Source organism: Danio aesculapii, chromosome 25 (genome assembly GCF_903798145.1).
Source record: "Danio aesculapii chromosome 25, fDanAes4.1, whole genome shotgun sequence".
NCBI lineage: Eukaryota > Metazoa > Chordata > Actinopteri > Cypriniformes > Danionidae > Danio > Danio aesculapii.
This window is the reverse complement of record NC_079459.1, coordinates 3,071,331-3,085,658: the sequence shown is the minus strand read 5'-3', so window position 1 is coordinate 3,085,658 and position 14,328 is coordinate 3,071,331. Positions and strand designations below refer to the sequence as shown.

Genomic DNA, 14,328 nt, shown 5'->3' with positions numbered 1-14,328 from the left:
GAGCTGGGCTCTCACCAGGAGGAGTGAACCCCAAAGAAGAAATCCACAGCACTCTATAGACACACCACCATGTACTTCACCCACTCAGCATCACATCACTCAAAGAAGTGTCCCACGCCAGCCACTACTGAAGGGTCCATCCACCCGTGAGGTCCTGTCTCCTGAAAAACACAAAATATGTAAATATATAGAAACTGTACTCAAACTCAACTCAAACATAAGTTTCTGTTGCTCAAAGAAAACTGGTCAGACTCCCAATTTGGACAATACCTAAAATACATTAAACTAATATCACCACTGAGAAGCAAGTAAAGTTTCACAAACTAAAGCTGCGGTCACACCAGAGTTTGTGTGTGCGAAATTCTGTCGTGCAGAGCTGCGAGAAGGGGCGGGATTAAACAAGATGATTAGACATTAAAAAAAGCCAGCGATTGCTCCATGTTTTAAATTTCTGTGCAGAGAGGTCCTGTTTTGATCCTCGATTGGTCTCACGCAGTCAAGTGATGCAATTTCACAGGTCAGAGTTCACCAAGCTTGAACTTTGCACCGCAGCGAACTGCGAAACTTAACGCATGACCCCGCGTTTCCGGTCTGACGTATTCGCGTGCTTATGAATGGAAGTCTATAGGAGGAAAAGCCCAGTGTAACCACAGCTTAATTTCAAGAGGAGCACGTGATATAATTGACTGCAGCTGGCCACCCATTTACATTCATTAGTCACCCAATCAGATTAATCCCAACTCACTATAAGTAGCCTAGCTAGAACTACTCTCTTCGTTTTCCGAAGAATCCCCCCTTCCACCCCTTCTCCTCCTTTCCTCCTTTACCACGGGGAGCTCTCGAGAACCACCTGATCTCGTACTCCCCTCGCATGCTCTATGGACCAGGCGGGAGCCCTGGGCTCAACGATCTCCGAGCTCAGGGTTCTCTCCCGGGACAGCATGCCAAACCTGCTAACAGTTGTCAAACAATATCTAAGTGTGAACTAAAACAACAACAAAATGTGCTCCCTACTGAAAAATCCAGCTTAAACCAGCCTAGGCTGGTTGGCTGGTTTTAGCTGGTCAACCAGCCTGGTTTTAGAGGGGTTTTAGCCACTTCCAGGCTGGTTTCCAGCCATTTCCAGCCTGGTCATAGCTGGTCAGGCTGGGAGATGACTAGCTAAAACCAGCTTGACCAGCCTAGATAGACTGGGAGATAAACTAGGCTGGTCAAGCTGGATTTAGATGGTTTTAGCTGGTCATTTTCCAGCCTGACCAGCTAAGATCAGCCTGGAAATGGCTGGAAACCACCACAAAATCAACATCCAAAACAAAATAAATAAAAAGAAACTACACGCAAAACCAAACTTAACCAAACCTAACCCAACTTAACTGACTTAATTAAGTTGCGTTTGATCTAACTTAATTGATTTGTGTTGGGACAACATGAAGGAATAGTGTGAATCCATGCGTTTTTTACAGTGTGTATGACCTCCGCTGCACGCGTCTTTCGTCTTTTATAATCATCCAAATTGCTGACTATATTGACCGTGGCTCAGATATCATGGGTTTGGTTTGTGCGGCGTCTGTGTTGGCTTTTGTTTTGTCCCATGTGTGCTTACTCGAGTTTAGGGCTCATTCGAGCGCAAAATGCCCCGTCAAACCTGCAGTGTCCCGAGCCGGAGTTTCCTTCATTCAGCTGGTTCGCTCTCCGCTTTAGCGTGCGGATGTTGGTGTGGGTTTGGCGGGGGCAGATTTAGGGCCGCTGTGAAGGTTTTATGAGCCCCGTCCCTCAGGAGAGCTTTGTGTCCTTTGAGTGGAGCTCATTGAGGAGTGAAGGGCCACACAAGAGCCGTCTGTCCTGAAGAGACACACGGAGACCTGCAGGAAGAAAGATTACAGCGGGAGAGAAAGGACGATTGATAATAATGCATTGAGAAGAATGAAGGATGCGGCTGTTTTTATCTGGAAAACCTCACAGCATTACCATAGCTGCAGTTGAAGAATTATTCGGCCCTCCTTTTTATCTTTTTTAAATATTTCCCAAATGATGTTTAACAGAGTAAGGAAATTTTCACAGTATGTCTGATAATATTTTTTCTTCTGGAGAAAGTCTTATTTGTTTTATTTCGGCTAGAATAAAAGCAGTTTTTAATTTTTTAAAAGCCATTTTATGGTCAATATTATTAGCCCCCTTAAGCAAATTTTATTTATTTTTTGATTGTCTATAGAACAAACCATCGTTATAAAATGACTTGCCTAATTAACCTAGTTAAGCCTAAGTTAACCTAGTTAACTAGCTGGATCAGTTGGCATTTCAATGTGGAGTTTGCATGTTCTCCATGTGTTGGCGTGGGTTTCCTCCGGATGCTCCGGTTTCCCCCACTGTCCAAACACATGCACTATAGGGGAATAGAATAAGCTAAATTGGCCGTAGTGTATGAATGTGAATGCAAGAGTGTATGGGTGTTTCCCAGTGATAGGTTTTTGTCCCATCTGTGACGTTTGAAGTTTATATTTTAGAAATGGTTTTGTATTTCCATGAAGTCGTGGCAGAACAACAACATAAACAACATCATGTCGCGTTTGGTGCAGACAGACATATTGCTTGTCGTTGGTATCTTGTCGCATGTTGTAAGGACACGGTGTTATGCACAAAAGTAGGAAAATCGCATCAAATATTTGTGAATAAAAAAAGTCTGAGTACTTTTACGCCTATTAATATGTTATTTTCATTGCCTTCAATGCGAAATAACTGAACACAAGCATAGGAGGCTGAGAAAAATGCTCATTTTAGAAGAAACTTTCAGACGGCACTTAGAAGAGGTTTTTGCATCTGAACTCACCATATATACTGGTGATATACATATATATATATACATACATATATATATATATAGTGAGAGAGAGAGAGAGAGAGAGAGAGAGAGATATCTATATATATCTATATATATATCTATATATATATATACATATATATGATGCAAGCACTCCTTTATATGCATTTCCTAAGATGAAGCAGTTTGCTGTTTAGCCTGATCCAGCATTTATTCTCCATAAATCACGTCATCAGAGTGAATCTACTGAAGCAGCTGTTTCAGATGTAGCATAAGCATTTCTACTATCTCCATGCTAATGTGCATTTAAAGCTCTCTCGGAGGACTCTGTGTTAATAAGATGGCCGTAGAGGGCGTTTTGCAAGTATATTTCTCAGAAAAATGGTCCAGAACTGGCACCTCTGATTATAGCAATAGCAAAAAAACAAGAAGACTGCACTCAGATCAGTGCTTCGATTAAAATCTCTGCTGCCGAGGCTTGTTGTTTGGAATGATCTGATTGGTTAATGCAGTTTTAATGGCTCCACCGCTGATATTTCACTCCAGCCAAAACAATCATGCTGCTAACAAGCTATGCTTCTGACTGAAAAGGCTCTAAAGGGCCTTCGGTGGTCTCAAATAAATGCCCCCAGCTGCAGTCAAGCACAACAGATTTTACATCCTATACAGCTTGAGAGAAAGCATCCAGTATGGAGCCAGATCAGTCTCAGAAATAACACGTTTACGAAACAAAATTCACACACAATTCACATTTACACAATCCAATTCGTGAATTTAAAATTCAATTCGTAAATAAACAAAAACACAATACGTGAATTCAAAAAACAATCCATTAATACACAAAAACACAATACGTGAAATACATGAAATCCAATTTGTAATTTCAAAACACAATTCAGAAATCAACAAAACACAATTCATAAACACACAAAACACAAATCATAAATACACAAAACACAATTCATAAATACACAAAACACAAATCATAAATACACAAAACACAATTCATAAATACACAAAACACAATTCATAAATACACAAAACACAATTCATAAATACACAAAACACAATTCATAAATACACAAAACACAATTCGCAAATACACAAAACACAATTCATAAATACACAAAACACAATTCATAAATACACAAAACACAATTCATAAATACACAAAACACAATTCATAAATACACAAAACACAATTCATAAATACACAAAACACAATTCATAAATACACAAAACACAAATCATAAACGCACAAAACACAATTCATAAGTGCACAGATCCAATTCATAAATTCGAAACACAACTTGTAAATATACAAATCCAATTTGTAAATACACAAAACACAATTCCTGACTTCTAACCACAATTCACAAATACACAAATCCAATTTGTAAGCTTAAAACACAATTTGTTAATACACAAATACAATTCATAAACACACAAAACACAATTCGTGAATTCAAAAAACAATTCATAAAAACCAAAAGACATTTAATAAATTCAAAACACAATTCGTATATACACAAAGCACAATTCATAAATTCTAAACACAATTCATTAATGCGCAAATCCAATTTGTAAATTCAAAACACAATTCATAAATACACAAATCCAATTTGTAAATTCGAAACACAACTCAGAAATACACAAGTCCAAATCATAAATACACTAAACACAATTCATAAATACGCAAATCCAATTAGTAAATTCGAAACATAATTCATAAATACACAAAGCACAAATTGTGAATTCAAAACAACTCGTAAATACACGAATGCAATTCATAAACACAAAACACAGTTTGTAAAATCAAAACACAACTCGTAAACTTAAAACACAATTCGTCATTTCTAACCATAGTTCATAAATGCGCAAATCCAATTTGTAAATTCGAAACTCAATTCATAAATACACAAAACACAATTCGTAATTTCTAACCACAGTTATTAAATATGCAAATCCAATTCATAAATTCAAATCCAATTCATAAATATTCAAAACACAGTTCATAAATGCACAAAACACAATTCGTAAATTCAAAACAATTCGTAAATACACAAAACACAAATTGTGAATTCAAAACAACTCGTAAATACACAAAACACAACTCGTAAATACACAAAACACAACTCGTAAATACACAAAACACAACTCGTAAATATACAAAACACAACTCGTAAATACACAAAACACAACTCGTAAATACACAAAACACAACTCGTAAATATACAAAACACAACTCGTAAATACACAAAACACAACTCGTAAATATACAAAACACAACTCGTAAATACACAAAACACACTCGTAAATATATAAAACACAAATTGTGAATTCAAAACAACTCGTAAATACACAAATGCAATTCATAAACACAAAACACAGTTTGTAAAATCAAAACACAACTCGTAAATACACAAAACACAACTCGTAAATACACAAAACACAACTCGTAAATACACAAAACACAACTCGTAATTACACAAAACACAACTCGTAAATACACAAAACACAACTCGTAAATATACAAATCACAACTCGTAAATATACAAAACACAACTCGTAAATACACAAAACACAACTCGTAAATATACAAAACACAACTCGTAAATACACAAAACACAACTCGTAAATACACAAAACACAACTCGTAAATATACAAAACACAACTCGTAAATACACAAAACACAACTCGTAAATATACAAAACACAACTCGTAAATATACAAAACACAACTCGTAAATACACAAAACACAACTCGTAAATATACAAAACACAACTCGTAAATACACAAAACACACTCGTAAATATATAAAACACAACTCGTAAATATACAAAACACAACTCGTAAATACACAAAACAACTCGTAAATACACAAAACACAACTTGTAAATATACAAAACACAACTCGTAAATACACAAAACACAACTCGTAAATACACAAAACACAACTCGTAAATATACAAAACACAACTCGTAAATACACAAAACACGCTCGTAAATATATAAAACACAACTCGTAAACTCAAAACACAACTCGTAAATACACAAAACACAACTCGTAAACTCAAAACACAACTCGTAAATATACAAAACACAACTCGTAAATATACAAAACACAACTCGTAAATATACAAAACACAACTCGTAAATATACAAAACACAACTCGTAAACTCAAAACACAACTCGTAAATATACAAAACACAACTCGTAAATATACAAAACACAACTCGTAAATATACAAAACACAACTTGTAAACTCAAAACACAACTCGTAAACTCAAAACACAACTCGTAAATATACAAAACACAACTCGTAAATATACAAAACACAACTTGTAAATATACAGAACACAACTCGTAAACTCAAATCACAACTCGTAAATATACAAAACACAACTCGTAAATACACAAAACACAACTCGTAAATAAACAAAACACAACTCGTAAATACACAAAACACAACTCGTAAATATACAAAACACAACTCGTAAATATACAAAACACAATTCGTAAATATACAAAACACAACTCGTAAATATACAAAACACAACTCGTAAATATACAAAACACAACTCGTAAATATACAAAACACAACTCGTAAATATACAAAACACAACTCGTAAACTCAAAACACAACTCGTAAATATACAAAACACAACTCGTAAATATACAAAACACAACTCGTAAATACACAAAACACACTCGGAAATATACAAAACACAACTCGTAAATATACAAAACACAACTCGTAAATATACAAAACACAACTTGTAAATAAACAAAACACAACTCGTAAATATACAAAACACAACTCGTAAATACACAAAACACAACTCGTAAATATACAAAACACAACTCGTAAATATACAAAACACAACTTGTAAATAAACAAAACACAACTCGTAAATATACAAAACACAACTCGTAAATATACAAAACACAACTCGTAAACTCAAAACACAACTCGTAAATATACAAAACACAACTCGTAAACTCAAAACACAACTCGTAAATACACAAAACACAACTCGTAAATATACAAAACACAACTCGTAAATATACAAAACACAACTTGTAAACTCAAAACACAACTCGTAAACTCAAAACACAACTCATAAATATACAAAACACAACTCGTAAATATACAAAACACAACTTGTAAATATACAGAACACAACTCGTAAACTCAAATCACAACTCGTAAATATACAAAACACAACTCGTAAATACACAAAACACAACTCGTAAATAAACAAAACACAACTCGTAAATACACAAAACACAACTCGTAAATATACAAAACACAACTCGTAAATATACAAAACACAATTCGTAAATATACAAAACACAACTAGTAAATATACAAAACACAACTCGTAAATATACAAAACACAACTCGTAAATAAACAAAACACAACTCGTAAATATACAAAACACAACTCGTAAACTCAAAACACAACTCGTAAATACACAAAACACAACTCGTAAATATACAAAACACAACTCGTAAATACACAAAACACACTCGGAAATATACAAAACACAACTCGTAAATATACAAAACACAACTCGTAAATATACAAAACACAACTCGTAAACTCAAAACACAACTCGTAAATACACAAAACACAACTCGTAAATACACAAAACACACTCGGAAATATACAAAACACAACTCGTAAATATACAAAACACAACTTGTAAATAAACAAAACACAACTCGTAAATATACAAAACACAACTCGTAAATATACAAAACACAACTCGTAAATATACAAAACACAACTCGTAAACTCAAAACACAACTCGTAAATACACAAAACACAACTCGTAAATACACAAAACACACTCGGAAATATACAAAACACAACTCGTAAATATACAAAACACAACTCGTAAATACACAAAACACAACTCGTAAATATACTAAACACAACTCGTAAATATACAAAACACAACTTGTAAATAAACAAAACACAACTCGTAAATATACAAAACACAACTCGTAAATACACAAAACACAACTCGTAAATATACTAAACACAACTCGTAAATATACAAAACACAACTTGTAAATAAACAAAACACAACTCGTAAATACACAAAACACAACTCGTAAATATACAAAACACAACTCGTAAACTCAAAACACAATTCGTCATTTCTAACCGTAGTTCATAAATGCGCAAATCCAACTTGTAATTTCAAAAACACAATTTGTAAATTCCTTAATCCACACATCCAGTTCATTTGGGGAAATATTTATGATTTTTACTTGTGAATTCACCAATTGTTTTTAAATTTACGAGTTGTCTTTTATAAATGTGAACTACGCCATTCCTGTATGAGTTGTATTTTGCAAATGAATTCTTTTTGAGACTGATCTGACTCCATACTCCAGCCGCAGGTTTCTGGCTTATTAGGGCCGGAAATAAAATGCTGATTTTCTCCCAGCGTGCGCTTATGTAATCCATTGTATCCTCCGAAGCTTAAAAGTGCGAGGCTCAGCCACTTCCCGGAAAGCAGAAAGCAGGAATGTTATCATCCTCCACACATGCGCCGACAATACTACGGTAATTTATAGTATCTGCTATAGTGTCATTGGAACCATACTATAGTAAACTACTTGAATTTATTGTGATAGTTGCTATAGTAACACAAAAACTATAGTAATCTAAACAAATACAATTACAGGTTATATTATACTGCAGTGCACCACAGTTTACTGTAGTAAAGACTAAAATACACTACAGTACTTATGACAGTTTATCAATTCACTATTGTTAATAATACAGTATGCTGAAGCATTCATTACAAACAGTTGAACATATTACTATATGCACTGTATAATACACTTTACTGTAGTATAGATCAAAACACTCCAGTATTTACTATAGTATTTTTTTAATGTGGGGAGGGACGAACATCTGGAGCATCGTTTGTGCGCACTTGCAGGAGAATATATTGAAAATACAGTGGTCTGCCAGATGTGTTCAGCATCCAGCGTCACACACTCTCAGGAGCTCACACAGCGTCACACACACTCTCTGCAGCTCACACAGGGCTGCAGACACTGTCACATTTATGTAACATGCACTCAATAACCTCTGTATTTGCGATGTTGTGCTGCTTTTGTACATTCGCTGTTTTTGTGTGTGTGTGTGATGCGCTTAATACAATGCATTATTGAGAAAAACAGGTTCTCCGGGTGCTCCGGTTTCCCCCAAAGTCCAAACACATGTGCTATAGGTGAATTGAAGAAATTAAATTGGCCATAAGGTATGAGTGTGTATGGATGTTTTCCTGTACTGGGTTGCAGCTGGAAGGGCATCCGCTGTGTAAAACATATGCTGGACTAGTTGGTGGTTCATTCCACTGTGGTGACTACTGATTAATAAACGGTGCAAGCCGAAGGAAGATGAATGAAGAAATTGTCAAATTAACAAGACTGAACTGCATTATCCCTGATTTGGGGCGTGAGCACTGACTGCTCATTTTTTCTCTCTGAAATGAATCACAAGTGTGTGTGAACTGGAAGTTGCTGCTGAATTTTTTTCCAGTGTGATTAATTGTTTCCAACGGAAATGGAATATATAAATGTTTCTCTCCTCCTTACTCACAATAAACTTATAGTTGCAGGGGCGTGGCTAAGCATATTTTGACTAATCAGTCAAACTCAGGTGACATATTATAAATACAGTGGTGTGAAAAAGTATTTGCCCCCTTACTGATTTTTTTTTAATTATGTTTTTGCATTTTAATTTTTCGGATCATCAAGCAAATGTAAACATTAGTCAAATATAACACAAGTAAACACATCCTGCCCCCCATTAAAAAAGCCTGATTACTGCCACACCTGTTCACTATCAAGAAATCACTTAAATAGGACCAACCTGACAAAGTAGACCAAAAGATCCTCAAAATCTAGACATTATTCAGAGATGCAAAAAGATTTAAAAACAAATGAGAAAGAAAATGATTGAGATCTACCACACCAGATTCCGATTTTGAATGCTTGAAGAAAAACAAAAGACTTTGGAGTGGCCTAGTCAAAGTCCTGACCTGAATCCAATTGAGATGCTGGTCTTAAAAAGGCGGCTCATGCTCAAACCCTCCAAAATGGCTGAATGACAACAATTCTGCAGTGACGAGTGGGTCAAAATTCCTTGAAAGCACTGAAACCGACTCATTGTAAGTGATTAGGCTAGTCATTATACAGTGGTTTGTTCTGTAAACAATCGAAAAAAAAAGTATTGCTTAGGAGGCTTAATAATATTGATAATAATAATAATAATAATAATAATAATAATAATAATAATAATAATAATAATAATATTGAATAATATTGATCCTGAAATGTTTCTTTTTAAAAATAAACCGCTTTTATTCTAGCCGAAAGAAATTAAAACAGCCTGATTACTGCCACACCTGTTCACTATCAAGAAATCACTTAAATAGGACCAACCTGACAAAGTAGACCAAAAGATCCTCAAAATCTAGACATTATTCCGAGATGCAAAGAAATGAAAAAACAAATGAGAAAGGAAATAATTGAGATCTACCACACCAGTGAGTCCGATTTTGAATGCTTGAAGAAAAACAAAAGACTTTGGAGTGGCCTAGTCAGAGTCCTGACCTGAATCCAATTAAGATGCTGGCCTTAAATAGGCGGCTCATGCTCAAACCCTCCAAAATGGCTGAATGACAACAATTCTGCAGTGACGAGTGGGTCAAAATTCCTACAAAGCACTGAAACCGACTCATTGTAGGTGATTAGGCTAGTCATTATACAGTGGTTTGTTCTGTAGAGAATCGAAAAAAAAGTATTGCTTTAGAGGGCTAATAATATTGATAATAATAATAATAATAATAATAATAATAATATTGAATAATATTGATCCTGAAATGTTTCTTTTTAAAAATAAACCGCTTTTATTCTAGCCGAAATAAATTAAAACAGCCTGATTACTGACACACCTGTTCACTATCAAGAAATCACTTAAATAGGACCAACCTGACAAAGTAGACCAAAAGATCCTCAAAATCTAGACATTATTCCGAGATGCAAAGAAATTTAAAAACAAATGAGAAAGGAAATAATTGAGATCTACCACACCAGTGAGTCTGATTTTGAATGCTTGAAGAAAAACAAAAGACTTTGGAGTGGCCTAGTCAGAGTCCTGACCTGAATCCAATTGAGATGCTGGCCTTAAAATGGCAGCTCATGCTCAAACCCTCCAAAATGGCTGAATGACAACAATTCTGCAGTGACGAGTGGGTCAAAATTCCTGGAAAGCACTGAAACCGACTCATTGTTAGTGGTTTGTTCTGTAGACAATCGAAAAAAAAGTATTGCTTAGGAGGCCTAATATTATTGATAATAATAATAATAATAATAATAATAATAATAATATTGAATAATATTGATCCTGAAATGCTTCTTTTTTAAAATAAACCGCTTTTATTCTAGCCGAAATAAATCAACTTAGACTTTCTCCAGAAGAAAAAATATTGTAGGAAATACTGTGAAAAATTCCTGAATCTGTTAAACATTATTTGGGAAACCTTTAGAAAAGAAAAAGATATGTATATTAGTAGTATATGTATGTAAGTATATCAGGACCTTCACTCTTTCTCCTTCACAAGATAAACTCAAGTGCTCTTTGAGAACTAAACTGATCTTTTCACCTTCCGAACCTCAAATAAACTGCTCTGAGAGAGCTCTGGCAGGAGGCTCAGATGAACCCCGGTGGTGTGTTCTGGCGGGATTGACTGATAGATGATGGCAGGGGAAGGATGTGTCCCGGGCTGTCAGTGCCGCTCATCATTAACACCTCATCCCACCTGACTGTTGTTGCTCCTCCGCCGAGTCCCTGCGGATCCACCGTCGCAGACGCTGTTGTGGAAAAACCAGCAGGAGAAAGCCTCCAGTTTCATCCTTGTGTGATTGGAGACGTTCTGGGAAAAAATGACTCAGCTGACACCGGCAGACATTTTGGTTTTCGCCTTGTGCTCCATTCAGAGAGTCGCTGTTGTGCTTAGGAGATGCCTTATGAAAATAGTCAGAATTTCTTTAAGGGGCTAATAATTTTGACCTTAAAATGTTTTTAAAAAAATTAAAAACTGCTTTTATTCTAGCCGAAATAAAACAAATAAGAAAAAATATTATAGGAAATACTGTGAAAATTTCCTTGCTCTGTTAAAAATGATTTGGGAAATATTTGAAAAAGAAAACAAACTTCCCAGGAGGGCGAATAATTTAGACTTTTTTATTTTTACACATTTTTTTTTGTTATCATACATTTTAAGGCAAACGTATTTGCAGCTTAGATCAATATTGCGCTAAGAGCTTCAATAATTAATCGCAAAGAGAACATTTCATAATGTCATAAGCCTACATTTAGCACTCAAAACATTTAATGTGGAGCCTTTCATATTGGGCCAGCAGAATACAGTGCATAGCGTGAAGACTGACTGTTCCCTTCGCATCACATTGGTCACTTTATTAAAGTCTCTCCAACATGGATAAATGGAAGCTGCTGATTAAAAGGGAAAGAAAAGGTTAATTAGTGAAGGAACATCTTTTAGAGGAGCTGTGATTGTCTGCATTCATTAGCACAGACACTGGGTTAGAGTAGTTTAGCTCGGTTCTTCACTTGCGTTCAAACACGGGGAAACTAGGAAAGGAAGTTTGTTGTTTATTGTGTTAAGTATGAATTACAATGAAGAATCTGTGCCTGCTTAATTTTATTTTGAGAAATTAATCAGTTTTATTTGACATAAACAATAAACATATTTATATATACTAAATACTAGAATATGCTGCCTCATTTTATGGTTTGAATCAAATGAACTTTTCTAGTCATCTCGACTTACATCAATCAAACTGACTAAAAATATTAAGTTAATATTAACTTTATATAACTTAAGTTTTGTTGAAGCCTGATTAACTTACTGAAATAAGTTAAAGCAACATAAAGTTGCACTATATACTGTTCTATACTATTCTATATCTGCACAACTCTGGTTTGCATTCATTGCTATGTGGCAGCAGAAATGGAGACTCATCAGACCAGGCAATGTTTCTCCAATCTTCTACTGTCCAGTTTTGGTGAGCCTGTGTGAATTGTAGCTTCAGTTTCCTGTTCTTAACTGACAGGAGTGGCACCCGGTGTGGTCTTCTGCTGCTGTGGCCCATCCGCCTCAAGGTTGGACGTGTTGTGCGTTCAGAGATGCTCTTCTGCAGACCTCGGTTGTAATGAGTGCTTATTTGATTTACTGTTGCCTTCCTATCAGCTGGAACCAGTCTGGCCATTCTCCTCTGACCTCTGGCATCAACAAGGCATTTGCGCCCACAGAACTGCCACTCACTGGATATTTCCTCTTTGTCGGACTATTCTCTGTAAACCCCAGAGATAGTTGTGCGTGAAAATGCCAGTAGATCAGCAGTTTCTGAAATACTCAAACCAGCCCGTCTGGCACAAACAATCATGCCACGTTCAAAGTCACTTAAATGCCCTTTCTTGACCATGTCTACATGTCTAAATGCATTGTGTTGCTGCCATGTCATTGGATAATTAGAAATTTGGGTTAACGAGCAGTTAAAAAGGTGTACCTAATAAAGAGTTTATTAGATCCCATCCCTTTGTGCCCCCTGGTGGCATTTCCTCAAACTGCTGTTACACATTTTTGTAATCCCCTTTTCCTACGGTGGCGTCACATGCTGTGACAGTGGTCATTTTAAACTGTCTCTCACTGTGTATCACAATATACTTTTAATCTTCAATGTAACTTGAGGCAATTCATATTTTACATTAATATTTATAATAATATATTACTATTTTTATATTAACGGAGATGCCGATCCAAATGCAGGTTTAATAACAGGATGGTCAGATAGGCAACGGTTAACAAGGTCAAACAGGCAATCCAGAGTCGTAGTCATTAAACAGGCGAATGGTCAGCACAGGCAGCAAGCAACGTAAACAAACAAACAAGGTGAGGGTCAAAACATGGCAAAGCAAGGCAACGGAAACGCATCATAATGTTCACACTAACAGTCAAAGTGAGCCGTATATATGTGTGGCGTTATCAGTACATGAGCAGCTCCAGCTGAGTGTGCGTGTGTAATCACAGGAGAACAGGAACAGGCGTGTGTGTGTGTGTGTGGTGCATGACAGTATTCGTAGTCCATGAAATGGATTAGATTGCTGGGGATTGTGACAGTGTGTGTGTTTGTGTGTGTGTGTGTGTGTGTGTGCGTGTGTGTGTGTGTGTGTGTGTGTGTTTTCTTTGAATGCGCTATTTTGTTTCATTTACTTTATACATGTATTGACTTTGTAGATACAGTATAGTATAGTTATATAATAAATAATAAATACAATATTTTGTCCTTTCTTTGCATTTTTTTGTATTTCTATACAGACACACACACACACACACACACACACACACACACACACACAAACACATATATTATGTACGTAATTTCAAATTTGC

The 14,328-nt window shown here is 35.6% G+C and overlaps 1 protein-coding gene across 1 annotated transcript in view; it reads left to right on the top strand.

Annotated features, from left to right (window-relative positions):
- The window catches only part of otud7a (OTU deubiquitinase 7A), a 124,775-nt gene that overhangs the window by 55,912 nt on the left and 54,535 nt on the right, over positions 1–14,328 (top strand). The window lies entirely within an intron of this gene.